The sequence below is a fragment of the Martes martes genome (assembly GCF_963455335.1).
Source record: "Martes martes genome assembly, chromosome: 1".
Taxonomy (NCBI): Eukaryota; Metazoa; Chordata; class Mammalia; order Carnivora; family Mustelidae; genus Martes; species Martes martes.
The window spans coordinates 186,095,540-186,111,185 of record NC_137888.1 but is presented as its reverse complement, the minus strand read 5'-3'; the positions used below and the strand labels follow the sequence as shown (position 1 = coordinate 186,111,185).

At 40.3% G+C, this 15,646-nt stretch overlaps 1 pseudogene across 1 annotated transcript in view; it reads right to left on the bottom strand.

Moving 5' to 3' along the window:
• The window catches only part of LOC308348716 (cadherin-related family member 3-like), a 75,565-nt pseudogene extending 65,371 nt beyond the window's left edge, over positions 1–10,194 (bottom strand). Inside the window, exon 1 of the transcript in view lies at positions 10,105–10,194. The product of the transcript in view is annotated as a cadherin-related family member 3-like (transcript). The remainder of the gene's footprint in view (positions 1–10,104) is intronic.
• Between the last annotated feature and the right edge of the window lie 5,452 nt (positions 10,195–15,646).

Sequence of the window (15,646 nt, the reverse complement as noted above, 5' to 3'; positions counted from 1 at the left end):
GTGAGCTTTTCATAGACGGTTTTTATGAAACTGAGGAATGTTCCCTCTATCCCTACACTCTGAAGAGCTTTAATCAGGAAAGGATGCTGTATTTTATCAAATGCTTTTTCTGCATCAATTGAGAGGACCATGTGGTTCTTGTCTCTTCTCTTATTTATGTGTTCCATCATGTCGATTGATTTACGAATGTTGAACCACCCTTGCATCCCAGGGATAAATCCCACCTGGTCATGATGGATAATCCTTACAATGTACTGTTGGTTACTATTAGCTAGGATCTTGCTGAGAATTTTGGCATCCATGTTCTTCAGGGATATTGGTCTTTAATCCTTTTTTGATGGGGTCTTTGCCTCATTTAGGGATCAAGATAATGCTGGCCTCATAGAATGACTTTGGAAGTTTTCCTTCTGTTTTTATTTTTGAAACAACTTCAGGAGAATATGTATTATCAAATAAATGAATAAATCTTTTTTTAAAAAAAGAAAGATTAAGTAACTGACTCAAGGTCATGCAGCTAACATATTAATATTGCACTGACCAACACTGGCTGACAGTAATACCTAGTGTTCTCCACTACCCTAAGTCAGTAATGCATTCATATTTGACAGCTCTCCTCTCCTGAATACTTCCCGTAGTCTGGATACCTTATCTCTTTGTTTCTCGTAATTATCCAATAGAGCAAATGCTGTTACTGTCCTCATGCTTGCAATGAGGAAACAGAGGCTCAGAAGTTAGATGCCCAAGAAACACAGCTAGCAAGTGACAGAAGAGCTTTAAAGCCGAATCTTCCTGATTCTAAAACCTGTTTTCCTTTCATCACACCCTGAAGCTTCCTGGTAAGTTAATTTAATACTATAAACTGATTTGAAGATATATGGGATTTTCAAGCTATGATTAGGCAAAGTGTTCTCATGGACTCCCCTACCCAAAAAGCACAGCCTTGGACTCAGACGCACCTTCCTGTTTGTGGTTCCCTCTATCCTGGGAACCCCACGAGGGCAGTAATCTTGTCCTTGCTCCCTAGCACCTCACACAGTATCAGACTTTTCAACAAATATTTATTGAACTTTTAAAAATGCAAATGCTTGGCATCCCTGGGTGGCTCAGTCAGTTGAGTGTCTGCCTTCAGCTCAGGTCATGATCTCAGGGTCCTGGACTGAGCCTCATGTTGGACTCCCTGCTCAGTGGGGAGTCTGCTTGAGAGTCTCTTTCCCCCTCTGCCCCTTCTCCTACTTGTTCTTGCTCTCTCTGTCTCTAAAATAAATGGGTAAATCTTTTTAAAAAAATCATATACTTATTCTTTACACTTTACAATGGAAGAAGACAGGAAGATGGTTGAAATCCCCCTTTGGCTGATAATTCCCATCCAGGGAACAGAAAGTGCACACACAATGGTTAACTTGAATTCCTTTTCCCGTTCTGCCTGTGCAACCCCACTTATATTGCTCAATGACAGGTAGCAATTTGAAGATTACATAACCGGAGTATACCTTGTCTCATTTCCATTGATTTATCTGTATAATCAGATCACTTCAAACTTTGATATTATTTCTCCAGGAAACTAGTTTGGTTTTGGCTGGATCTTTCTGTCTTTCCTTTTTTCTTCCTTTCTTCCTTCTTCCTTCCTCCCTCCCTTCCTTCCTTCCTTTCTTTCCTTTTTTTTTTTTTTCCCAGCTTGACACCTGCCCAGTCACCCCTCTAAAGCTCATTCTTTTGCAAACCAAACAAGCATATATCTTGCAAGGAAGAAGCTTCAACAAAGGATAATGATAGTCTCAACCTCAAGTGGAAAGATATATTCTCTTTTATACTATAATGTTGTAGAGACAGATATTAACTCACTTAGTTTTATCTTTATTTACAGATTTATTTATGCTCTGAAAAGATTTCATAATTGAACTGATTCTGAAGCTATCTAGAACTGGTCTGTGATACACTTATGATAATATGACCATCTTTCCTATAGTTTTTTATTGTCTGTAATTTGACTAAAATAATGTGAATATTGAAGTATAAATATATTCATTATAGTAACAACTACTGTGTGTTAATTGCTTTTTATGGGCCAAGCACTAAGTTGGTACTTTGCACACATTATCCCATTGGATCTTCTTACCAAACCCTGAGTGAGGAGTTATTATTATTATTAATCTCTTTGTGCAGTAAAGAAAACCAAAGCACACAAAAGTCAAGTAATTTACCCATGGTCACGCTGCCACTAACTGGGAGAGCTGTGGTTCACAGCCTAGGTGTGTCAGACCTCAGAACCTGTGCTTAGAACACCTCTGATTCACTACCTTACCAAAACCAAAGCAAACACAACAACAAAAACCAATAAGCATAACTTGAACGATGTTTGCTGCCTTTGGCTGTTTAGGCTTAAAACAAAATTCAAATTAAGAATGAGCACGAGAGCATTTTGTACCTAACTGAGGCTGAAAACAAATTTAAAATCTGACAAAAGCAAGGTTTAACAATAGCCTCCTAACAGATAGCCTTTGTCCCCCTAGAATCTGTTCTCCCCAGAGAACTTAGAGCAGTTCTTTTAAAATGTAAGTAAATCATATCCCTCTTCCACAAAACCCCCAATAATTTCTTAGATATGAGAGGTAGATTTAATGTCCCCAATTCCTTACTCTTCCCTTTATTCATACCCTTTGCAGTGTGGGTTTGCGGTTGGTTGCATTAAAAGCAGTGTCAATGTCTCCATCCTGTAACAAGGACATGGGACTTGCTTTTAGCAATGAGATGTGAGCAGATATCTTGAAGTGTGCCTGTGGAGTTGTGCATGTCCTCATTGTTAAAGGAGGATGAAAGGTAGGACAAACAGACTGGAACCCCACCCAAAGCCAGGAGCCAAACCAGGCTAGGTCAGCTAATCACCAGCCAACCCACAGATACGTGAGCAAGAAAAAAATGCTTCTGAGTTTTGAGATGGTTTGTTATACAGCACTGTTGCAGCTAATGATAAAGAATGCCTTACCTTCTTCAGAATACATCTAAAATTCTAGCTATTTCCCCTTAGGCTTTATAAAGCCTCCCTCTAGGACCACTTCCCTTGCCATTCCTTCTTGCTCACTCCTCTCAGCCACAGAAACCTCTTGCTGTTTTTCCAAAGCATCTTAATGTGCTTTACAATGTATTTGATATCATTTGATACCCGTAATAACTGGGTGAGATTCTTAGAGAATAGGAAATTATGATCCCATTTTGCAGATATAAACCCTACGGATGCAAACCTTGCAAAAGGAGCTACAACTATTTAGTGACAGCATTGGGGCCAGCCATCTGTTCACTAATCTTGCTAAAACTCCTGTTCATGTATGTTTTTCTTTGGGCAAATGACTTAACCCCTGTCTGTTCTCAATTTTTATCATCTATTCAGTGAGTTTCATCTGTAAGGTTTCTTCTTTTTTCTTTACCTTTTTTTTAAAGATTTTATTTATTTATTTGACAGAGACAGCGAGAAAAGGAATACAAACAGGGAGAGTGGGAAAGAGAGAAGCAGGCCTCCCACTAAGCAGGGAGCCCGACATGGGGCTCAATCCCAGGACCCTGAGATCATGACCCGAGCCGAAGGCAGATGCCTAATGACTGAGCCACGCAGGTGCCCTTTTTTTACTTTTCTTTTTCCAGTTTTACTGAGATATAATTGGTATATGATATGACATTAGTTCCAAGGTATTAGCACAAGATAAGATGTGGTAGATATACATACCACAATAAGTTCATTTAACATCAGTCACCTCACATAGTTACACATTTTTTTCTTCTAATAAGAATGTTAAAGATCTTCTCCTTTAGCAACTTTCAAGTCTACAATGCATTATTGTTAACTGTCACCATGCTGTACACTACCTTCCAGGGCTTACTTATCTTATAACTGGAAAGCACCTTCACACATTTCCTTCACCGCCCCCATCCTCACCTCTAGCAATGACCGATCTGTTCTCTGTATCTATGAGTTAAGATTTTGTAGATTCCACATTTAAGTGACATCATACAGTATTTTTCTCTCTCTTCTGTCTTATTTCACTTGCCCTTGAGGTTTGCCTATGTTGTCACAAATGGCAGGATTTTCTCCTTTTTTTGTGGCTGAATAATAGTCCCCTGTGTGTGTGTGTGTGTCTGTGTGTGTGTGTGTGTGTGTGTGTTTCTTTATCCATTCATCCACTGATGAACACTCAGGTTGTTTGCATGTTTTGGCTATTATAAATAATACTGCAGTGAACGTGGAGTGCAGATATCTTTTTGAGATAGTGATTTCATTTTCTTCAGATAAATACCCAGAAGTAGAACTGTTCAATCATATGGTAGTTCTATGTTTAACTTTTTTGAGGACTCTCTGTACTGTTTTTAAACTGGCTTAACCAATTTACATTCCCACCAGCGGTCCACAAGGTTTCCATTTTCTCCCCATCCTAGCCCATTTGCTATCCATTGTCTTTTTGATGTTAGGTATTGTAACGGGTGTGAAATATCTCATTATGCTTTTGATTTGCATTTCCCTGATGGTTAGTAATGTTGACCACCTTTTCATGTACCTAAAGGCCATTTGGATGTCTTGTTTGAAAAAAAAAGTCTACTTAGTTCCTCAGCCCATTTTTAAATCAGCTTGTTATTTTGGTGTTAAGTTGTAGGAGTTCTTTATATATTTTGAGTATTAACCCCTTATTGGATATAGTATTTGTAAATATTTTCTCCCATTCCATAGGTTGTCTATAATTTTTTGATGGATTTCTATGAAGAAGCTTTTTATTTTGATATAGTCCCATTTATTTATTTTTGCTTTTGTTGCCTTTGCTTCTGGCATTATCAAGACCAGTGTGAAGGAGCTTATTCCCTGTGTTTTCACTTAAGATTTAATTTCAAGCTTTATGTTGAAGTCTTTAATCCATCTTGAGGTTCTTTTTTTAATGATATAAGACAGTGATTCAATTTCATTCATTTGCATGTGACTGTCCAACTTTCTCTTTACTATTTATTAAAGAGATTATCCTCTCCCCACTGTATATCCTTGGCTCTTTTGTCATAAATTAATTGGTGATATACGTGTGGGTTTATTTCTGGGCTCTCTGTTCTCTTCTGTTGATCTGTGTGTCTGTTTTTATACCAGTGCCATACTGTTTTGTCTACTATAGGTTTGCAATATAGTTTGAAGTCGGTAAGTATGATATCCACAGCTTTGTTTTTGTTTTTCAAGAGTGCTTTGGCCTTTGGAGTCTTCTGTGGTTCCATACAAAGTACTGGTTTTTTTTCCTGTTTTTGTGAAAAAAATGCCAGTGGAATTTTGATAGAGTTCACTTTGAATCTGTAGATTGCTTTGAATAATATGGACATTTTAACAATATTATTTCTGCCAATCCATGTGTATAAAACATCTTTCCATTTATCTTGCATCTTTTTCAATTTCTTTCATGAGTATCTTATAGTTCTTAGTGTACTGTACAGGTAGATCTTTCATCCCTTGATGAAATTTATTCCTGGATATTCTGGGGTGGTTTTTTTTGGTTTTTTTTTTTTTTTTTTTTTTTTAGTTCTTAACATTTAATGTATTATTTTTTTCAAGGGTACAGGTCTGTGATTCATCAGTCTTACACAATACACAGAGCTCACCACAACACATACCCTCCCCAGTGTCCATCACTCAGCCATCCCATCCCTCCCACCCATCTCCACTCCAGCAACCCTCAGTTTGTTTTCTGAGATTATAAGTCTCTTATGGTTTGCCTCCCTCTATGATTTCTTCTTGTTTCATTTTTCCCTCTCTTCCCCTATGATCCTCTGCCTTGTTTCTCAAATTCCACAGATCAGCGAGATCATATGATAATTATCTTTCTCTGATTGACTTATTTCACTTAGCATAATACCCTCTAGTACCATCCACTTCATTAACAAATGGCAAGATTTCTTTTTTTGATGGCTGCATAATATTTCTTTTTTTTTTTTAATTTATTTATTTTGAGAGAGAGATATTACAAGTAGGCAGAGAGGCAGACAGAGAGAGAAGGGGAAGCAGGCTCCCCGCTGAGCAGAGAGCCTGATGTGGGGCTCGATCCCAGGACCCTGAGACCATGACCTGAGCTGAAGGTAGAGACTTTAACCCACTGAGCCACCCAGGTGCCCCTGCATAATATTTCTATATATACATATATATGTGTATATATATCACATCTCCTTTATCCATTCATCTATTTTTTAATTTTTAAAAAAATTTTTTAAAGATTTTATCTATTTATTTGACACAGAGAGAGAGAGATCACAAGTAGGCCAAGAGACAGGCAGAGAGAGAGGGGAAGCAGGCTCCCTGCTGAGCAGAGAGCCTGATGTGGGACTTGATCCCAGGACCCTGAGATCATGACCTGAGCTGAAGGCAGAGGCTTAACCCACTGACCCACCCAGGTGCCCCATATCCATTCATCTATTGATGAACATCAAGGCTCTTTCCATAGTTTGGCTATTGTGGACATTGCTGCTATAAACATTCGGGTACACGTGCCCCTTCAGATTACTACATTTGTATCTTTGTGGTAAATACACAGTAGTACAATTGCTGGGTCATAGGGTAGCTCTATTTTCAACTTTTTGGGGAACCTCCTACTGTTTTCCAGAGTGGCTGCAAGAGCTTGCATTCCCACAAACAGTGTAGGAGGGTTCCCCTTTCTACGTATCCTTGCCAACATCTGTTGTTTCCTGACTTGTTAATTTTAGCCATTCTGACTGGTGTGAGGTGGTATCTCACTGTGGTTTTGATTTGTATTTCCCTGATGCCAAGGGATATGGAGCACTTTTTCATGTGTCTGTTGGCCATCTGGATGTCTTCTCTGCAGAAATATCTGTTCATGTCTTCTGCCCTTTTCTTGATTGGATTATTTGTTCCTTGGGTGTTGAGCTTGATAAGTTCTTTATAGACTTTGGGTACTAGCCCTTTATTTGATATGTCATTTGCAAACATCTTCTCCCATTCTGTCAGTTGTCTTTTGATTTTGTGGAGTGTTTCCTTTGCTGTGCAAAAGGTTTTTGTCTTGATGAAGTCCCAATTGTTCATTTTTGCCCTTATTTCCCTTGTCTTTGGTGATGTGTCTACGAAGAAGTTGCTGTGGCAGAGGTCGAAGAGTTTGCTGCCTGTGTTCTCCCCAAGGATTTTGATGGATTCCTGCCTCACATTCAGGTCTTTCATCCATTTTAAGTCTATTTTTGTGTGTGATGTAAGGAAATGGTCCAGTTTCATTCTTCTGCATGTGGCTATCCAATTTTCCCAACACCGTTTGTTGAAGAGACTGTCTTTTTTCCATTGGATATTCTTTCCTGCTTTGTTGAATATCAGTTGACCATAGAGTTGAGAGTCCATTTCTGAGTTCTCTATTCTGTTCCGTTGGTCTATGTGTCTGTTTTTGTGCCACTACCATACTGTCTTGATGGTTACAGCTTTGTAATAGAGCTTGAAGTCCAGAATTTTGATGCCACCAGCTTTGGTTTTCTTTTTTCAACATTCCCTTAGCTGTTTGGGGTCTTATCTAGTTCCATACAAATTTTAGGATTATTTGTTCCATTTCTGTAAAAAAAAGTTGATGGCATTTTGATAAGGATTGCATTAAATGTGTTGATTGCTCTAGGTACCATAGACATTTTTACAATATTTCTTCCAATCCATGAGCATGGAAGCTTTTTCCATTTCTTTGTATCTTCCTCAATTTCTTCATGAGTATATTACAGTTTTCTGAATACAGATTCTGTGCCTCTTTGGTTAGATTTATTCCTAGGTATCTTATGGCTTTGGGTGCAATTATAAATGGGGTCGACTCCTTAATTTCTCTTTCTTCTGTCTTGCTGTTGGTGTATAGAAATGCAACTGATTTTGTGCATTGATTTTATATCATGACACTTTACTGAATTCCTGTATAAGTTCTAGCAGTTTTGGAGTGGAGTCTTTTGGGGTTTCCACATAAAATATCATATTATCTGCAAAGAGTGAGAGTTTGACTTCTTTGCCAATTCAGATGGCTTTTATTTCTTTTTGTTGTCTGATTGCTGAGGCTAGGACTTCTAGTACTATGTTGAACAGCAGTGGTGATAGTGGACAGCCCTGCCGTGCTCCTGACCTTAGTGGAGAAGCTCTCAGTTTTTCCCCATTGAAAATGATATTTGCTGTAGGCTCATCTGCAAGTTTTATCTATAAAGTTTATCGATAATGTTTTATCTATTTTCCTAGTAGGCTATTTTTAAAGTATGTAAACAACTCCATTCTAATTGATAGGTTTAAACAATTAAGGAGGGGATGCACTATATCTCCGCATACCAATTGGTGCAAACACTTAACTGAATCTAAATTATGGGAGGCAAAGAAGACCAGACAATTCAAGCCAAGGAGACAGTGTATCAGGGAAACTGCTCTCTGGAAGGTAGAGTTTGAGATGCATGGACCTCTTTCCTCTGCTCCCCTCTGGCTGCTTCTTGCCACACACTCTCCCAGGCATACTGGTACTTGGTTTTTATGACATGCTAATTTTCAAACTTCCAGGTTTTTGCTGAATGTGTTTGTTTTGACATACTGTCTTTGTCCTTGAGTCCTCTTGAAAGAATGTTAGCTCATTGGCAGAGCCTCTCGTAAGCCATCTGAGTTTGACTCCTCCTCTGGCTTACAACTACCCCTTTGGGCCAAAAACCTCTGTCTAGTCCAGATCACCATGATACTAACATAACTAACACTGGTTTAGTACTGACTGCCTACCAGGGACTCTTTCAAGCACTTTACCTACTTAATACTGCCTATCCCATTTTACAGATGACAAAAATTAGAACCGAGAGGTTAAGTCATCTCCTGAAAATAATACATACAAAACCAGGATCTGAACCCAGGTGGTTTGGTTCCAGAGTTTACACTCTTAATCATGATTTCATACTGCCTGTTATGATTCACCACGACTCCTTACTGAGCTATCTGTTCTTCCTATCAGTTTTGGAATCTCTTAAAGCTGGGAGCCAATTCAGGTTCACCTACATAAGACCCTCCGGTGGGAATCACATATTGCTCTTAAGGACTTCATTACTCAACACAGCAAGCAGTGTGAGCTTCATGTTCACATTGGTTCCCCTGGCTCTCAAGTCCAATAATGGTCATGCAGAGGGGCCCAGACAAATGCTATGCATGTAGAGGGTTTACATCGTATTTAAGAAACCCTGATATTAGGAAGACCAAATCTTCTAAAATGAGCAGTTAGTCTACCTGAACACTGCCCCAGAGAGAGACAAAAGCTTTATTTTACAAGGTTCTAAATAAAACTTCCTAATATGTCTCATAGGTCTTACAGGCTCTGTCCCTCACCTCTGTTACAGTCAAATCTCTCACTACACTTCCCCTTCAGTTTCTGTCACTTTGGCTTTCACTCAGTTCCCCCTTGTCCTCACCATACTCTTTCTTGCCACTGTTGCACATGTTGTTCCCTATACCTGGAGTTCTCTCTTTCCCTTCATTGTTTAATTTTTATTAATTTTGAAGGTTGCTTCTCATGTAGCTTTGCCTCAGGGAAAGACTTACTAAGTCAAATGTCTTGTTTAGGTGTTCCATACACCCATGGACCTTTCTTTCATGGCATTTACTCCATTTACAATTTTATATTTGTGTGTTTTCACTAGATATAATATAACTACCTATGAACTAGTAAACACCATGAGGGCAAGGACCATGTTCCACCACAAGAGTCCCAGTGTCTTGCCCTGTACCCCAAGATATATCTATAAAATAAATGGATCCTGATGTCCCCAGATTTTTAGAGTGTTTGGCATATAATATCCCAATGAGAGGGTGCTAAATTAATGACATATGGTGAGGGGCATCTGGGTGGCTCTGTCAGTTAAGTATCTGCTTTCAGCTCAGGTCACAATCTCAGGGTCCTGGGATGGAGCCCTGCATTGGGCTCCCTGCCCAACGGGGAGTCAGCTTCTCCCTCTGCCCCTCCCCCTGCTTGTACCCACTCTCTCTCTCTTTCAAATAAATAATTTTTTTCTAAAAATTACATATGGTGGAAGATAAGAAGGGAGAGGATGATAGTTTCATCTTAAAACCGTTGTGGTACCAAGTAATTATACTGGTTGTCTACATACTTCCCACTGATGTGGGAATCTATAAGACAGCACAAATGGATGGATTACAGGATTTGCATTAATGAGAACAGAGAAGCATGAAGCGAGCATTATGGTAACCCATGTATGTTCAGAGGCATTTTCCAAAAGAGGGCTGGCATTTTCAACGGCAGAATTTGGGAAGGCTAAAACATCTTAGAGGAAACACAAAATTTTACTTTGTATAAGGATTTCTGCAATGTATTTGACAAGCACAAAGTAAAAGCACACAGAATGCTTCTGGCTCCTTTTTTTATTAAAAGTCTTAAAATCAGTTGAGTTCACTTGGTAAGATCATCAAGAACTGTGAAGGACCTGACAACTTACTCTACCTACAAGTTAACAGGTTAACCAGCAAGAGTTTCGTTGATGCTGGCAGGGACACAAGGCTGCTGGGTCAGAGACCGTGGTGATTAATTTTATGTGTCCAGGACTGGGTCCCAGACATTTGCCCAGACATTATTCTGGATGTGCCTGTGAGAGTGTGCCTGAAAAAGATTAACATTTAAATTAGGGCCCTTGAATTAAGACAGAATGCTATGGACTGAATTGCATTCGCCCAATTTCATATGTTGAAATAAACCTCCAAGGTGACAATATCTGGAAATGGGATCTTTAGGAGGCAATTAAGGTTAAATGAGGTTACAAGAATGGTATCCTTACTTTTCTTTTCAACATGTTTAGAAATGTGTAACAGGGGGTGCCTGGGTGGTTCAGTGGGTTAAGCCTCTGCCTTCAGCTAAGTTCATGATCTCAAGTTCTTGGGATCAAGTCCTGCATCGGGCTCTCTGCTCAGCGGGGAGCCTGCTTCCCCACCCACCCACCTCTGCCTACCTCTCTGCCTACTTGTGATCTCTGTCAAATAAATAAATAAATAAATCTTAAAAAGAAAAGAAAAATGTGTAGCAGGGGGACACCTGGGTGGGTGGCTCAGTTGGTTAAGCGTCTGCCTTCAGCTCAGGTTATGATCCCAGGGTCCTGGGACAGAGTCCCACACCAGGCTCCCTGCTCAGCAGAGAGTCTACTTCTCCCCCCACCCTCCCTTCCCCCCTGTTGTTTTCTCTCATTCTCTCTCTCTTAAATAAATAAAATAAATAAAATCTTAAAAAAAAATAGCAGACGCTCAGTATTCTGCCCTCTTTCCATCCATACTCACCTCAACTACGTGTGGAAGGCTACTGAGAGCATTTACAGCTAAGCCTTGACCTGCACACGGGCCAAGCCAGAGTGCTAGAGAGTTCATGCCCCTGGAGGCATCCCTCAACCAATGACCAGCAGGGACCTACCTGGTGGTTAAACAGATAGACTTCCTCTATTTCACTGTTGGTAACTCAGGAACTGAAGAGGTGCTTCTACCTGGGATCCTTGTGTTCCCCAGCAGGACTGAGCTCCAAGTACCCTAGGTGCTAACAAGCTTGGTAACACACTTTTTACCATCTGCCTTCTACCCCTCTCACTTCCTCAACCTCCTCCTGGTGTTTCCCAAGATAACCATCCCAAACAAGTGACTTGTGCTTGAACACTTCTCTTTGGGTTCTGGTTCCAGGAGAATCCAAACTAAGATGACATGATAGAATCATTTTGGGTTTTTTGCAAGGTACAACAAAACATAAAGAATATTTCAGTGGCCACTCACGGTAAGAGAAAAGCATCAGGGAAATCAGGCATCCATCTTTGGTTCACACTGAACTTTGGAAAGGTCTTCTGGTTGGCCTTGGATCCTTGCTCATTTCTTGGCTTCATCTTTCTCCCCTTTCCCCTCTTTGTACTCTCTGTTCCAATTATCTTGACCTCCTTTCAACTTCTCTATGCCACCTCTAGATAGTTTTATATACTGTTTCTAAAATTTGTTTTGCTTTCCAAAATTCTGTCCAAACTTCAGTTGTCTTTAAAATATCACTCGCTTCGGGGGCACCTGGCTGGTTCAGTCAGTAGGGCATGCAATTCTTGACCTCAGGGTTGTGGGTTCAAGCCCCATGTTAGGTGTAGAGATTACTTTTTTTTTTTTTAAGATTTTTATTTATTTATTTGACAGACAGAGATCACAAGTAGGCAGAGAGGCAGGCAGAAAGAGAGAGACGGAGAAGCAGGCTCCCTCCTGAGCAGAGAGCCTGATGTGGGACTCGATCCCAGGACCCTGGGATCATGACCTGAGCTGAAGGCAGAGGCTTTAACCCACTGAGCCACCCAGGCGCCCGGGTGTAGAGATTACCTAAAAATAAAATCTTAGGGGCACCTGGGTGACTCAGTCAGTTGGGTGTCTGACTCTTGGTTTCTGCTTAGATCATGATCTCAGGGTCATGACATTGAGCCACGCATTAGGCTCTGTGCTCAGCAGGGAGTCTGCTTCTCTCTCTCTCTCTCTCATTCTCCCTTTCCCTTTGACCTTCCCCCACTTGTCTAAATAAATAAATAAATTAATAGAATCTTTAAAATTTATTTATAAAATAAAATAAAACATCACTCCCTTCAAAAGCCTGCCCTGCCCTGCCCATGTTGGATTAGACACTCCTTCTCAATATTTGCATGCCACCCTCTCATGACATGTGACACATCGTGTGACTTTCTTTCTCTTGTATGACTGCCCCGGGAACCATAAACTCCAACTCCAAGAAATGTGTTTATTCTGAACCCTAAAAAAACCACCTAATACATATTTGTTGAATGAAAAATAAGTAATATTAATAACTACAAACTATTATTTCATGTGAAATTTTAAAATATATATATTTATTTAAGTAATATCTACACCCAACATGGGGCTGGAACTCATGACCCCGAGATAAACAGTTGCGTGCTCTTCCAACTGAGCCAGCCAGGCATCCCTCCCATGAATTTTTCTGTTTAATCCTTAAGCTTTAGGGTCGGGATACTACTATTATCATCTGAATGATGCACAAAACCAAACTAAGACACAGAAGGAAAGCCCAAATGGCCTGAAATTATACCCCTAATAAATGGCAGCAGGATTTGAACCCCACACTTGCTAGATGTTTTTAAAGGATGAAGTTAAGCTCATGATTCAGAGTAGAGTTCTTTGGGGTAAAAACTGGAAAAAGCCTCAGAATTTTAAATTTTGAGAAAGCCCTCACCAAAGCTATAACAATAGCTCTGGAAAGAAATGAGAGGGACACATCAGGAATGAACTTTTGAATCAAGCCTACTTTGACTTAGATACCAGTTCTACATCTGACTGACCACATGACCACTTGGGCAAGCAACTCATCTTTTCGGAAGCTAGACATCAACTGTGGCTTGATAGGAAGCCCCTCTGGGGCAAGCAGTGGGGGAGCAGATCACTGTATTTAAGAGATAAGTGATCTGGATTATGGACCATGATTTTAATAAAGCTTTGTCATTCACTCTCATAAGAAATGTAAGATTTCTTTTCACATGAAGCCATTATCAGTTTAACTAGACCCAATGCCTAAAATTCGGGGTAAAAAATGGCTCTCTAGATGATAGTGTTCTATACATGTGTGTCTAACTCTGCAGTGCCAGGAAATGACTCAATGCTCAAGTCACAACACCTTCTGAGGCAAAAGTCATTATGTGTCCCACTGAGCTGGCCGACTTTGACTCCCTTTTTCTAGATTCCCCTCTTTTGTATTTGTTTTCCCCTGCCCCTCAATTTCAGCCGGACCTTTCCCTGATGGCAAAAGTGATGGGTTAGGGAAGGCAGAGTAAGGTTAGAGTCCCAAAACCTCTTTGGAAAATCAGAGATTAAGATAGTGCCCTGAATTCAGGTCCTGTTGCTTCTCCATTCCCCAACTAAAACTCCGTTCTGATTTACTTGGTCAAGCAAATATTGAGTGCTCATGAGGTAGGCCAGATATTGTTAGGTAATCATTTCTTGCAACATACGACAAAAACATAGCAAATATGGCAATGGCCATTCACAGTAAGAGAAGGTATGTAAGCTCTGACACAGTGATGAACTACGACCCATGTTTCCTTCTTCTCCCACAGCCCAGGCGCTCCCCATCTCACAGGAGGTGTGATGTATCCAGGAAGAGCAACAAAGCAATCCACGCCCTGCCATATCCCTCCAGCTCTTACCGTTCTGTGTACATAGGCTCAGCTTCCATCTGCCGGCATCTGCACTTTTTTGCCTGTTGGGCTGAAATGCTGGATAATTAATGATGCTCTGACTGCTGCTGCTTCTTTGTGACCCTCCGTTACTTCATGAATATGTCTCTAAAGATGGTTGCAAGCCTCTTTCTGGCCATAGATATTTTCACCATCCTCTGTCCTGTGCCAACAAAGTCCCTTTTGCTTCAAATGTGTGCTTTAGGTCACCAGGGAGTTCTTCGATGTAAGAAGTGATCTGATGGGTGCCTGGGTGGCTCAGTTGGCTAAGCATCCCACTCTTGATTTTGGCTCAGGTTGTGATCTCAGGGTGGTGGGACTGAGCCCGGTGTGGAGTCCTATGTCAGACTACCTGCTCAGAACCAAGTCTGCTTCTCCTCTGCCCCTCCCCCTACTCACAGACATACATTCTCTTAAAATCTCAAAATCTTAAAAAAAAAAAAAGTGATCTGATAATTTCTGAACCATGAAATTCATAAATTTCTGCTTGTCAATTTCCCTCTGGAATAGCATTTCAAAGTCTTATTCCGAATTTGTTCTCCATGGTTGAAATTTGCATCCTGTTAGGCTTTAGGTATGTGCATTGGGGTGGGGAGTTAAGGTTATTTAGCAAAGTATGACACTAGATAGAATAACAGCCCCACCCCAAGGATGTCCACTTCCTATTCTCCAGAGAGTCTGAATATGTTACCTTACATGGTACGAGGACTTTCTTTGCAAATGTGATTAGGAGTCTTGAGATGGGAGATTATCTTTGGTTATCTGGTTGAGCCCATGGTAATCACAATGGTCCTTAAACATGGAAGAAGGAGGTAGAAGAAGAGAATCAGAAGAGACGTGCTGGCTTTTTAGATGGAAGAAGGGAATCATGAGCCAAGGAATGTGTGTGGCCTCTAGAGGCTGGAAAAGACAAAGAAATGGATTTACCCTATAGACTCAGAAGAAAAGGCAGCCATGCCAATGCTTTGATTTTAGCCCAGTGAGACATGTCAGACTCCTAACTGCAGAACTGTAAGAACGATTTCTGCTGTCTTAAGGCACTACCAAGTTTGTGGTAATTTGTTACAGGTAATTATGGAAGAAAATATTAATTAGCATATTTGACACGATTGAGCTACTTGGGGTGACGATGTGCTAAAACTGAAATCAAGTGGCATCACTGTTTTTCTCAAGGTCTTTTTTTTTTTTTTATTTCTTTTCTTTTCTTTCCTTTTGTTAACATAATGCATTATTTGTTTCAGGGGTACAGGTCTCAAAGTCTTCTAACAGTTTTTCATCTCACACCAAGTGAAAGCCACGTTCATAGGCCGGCCTTCAGACCCCACATGACATGTAAGTCCCCTGGTATCTACCTGGTTCGTATTCTACAACTCTTGTGCTAACTCCCTCTGCTCCAGCCATACGAGCCTTTATGTTCCTTAAACAGAGCAAGCAG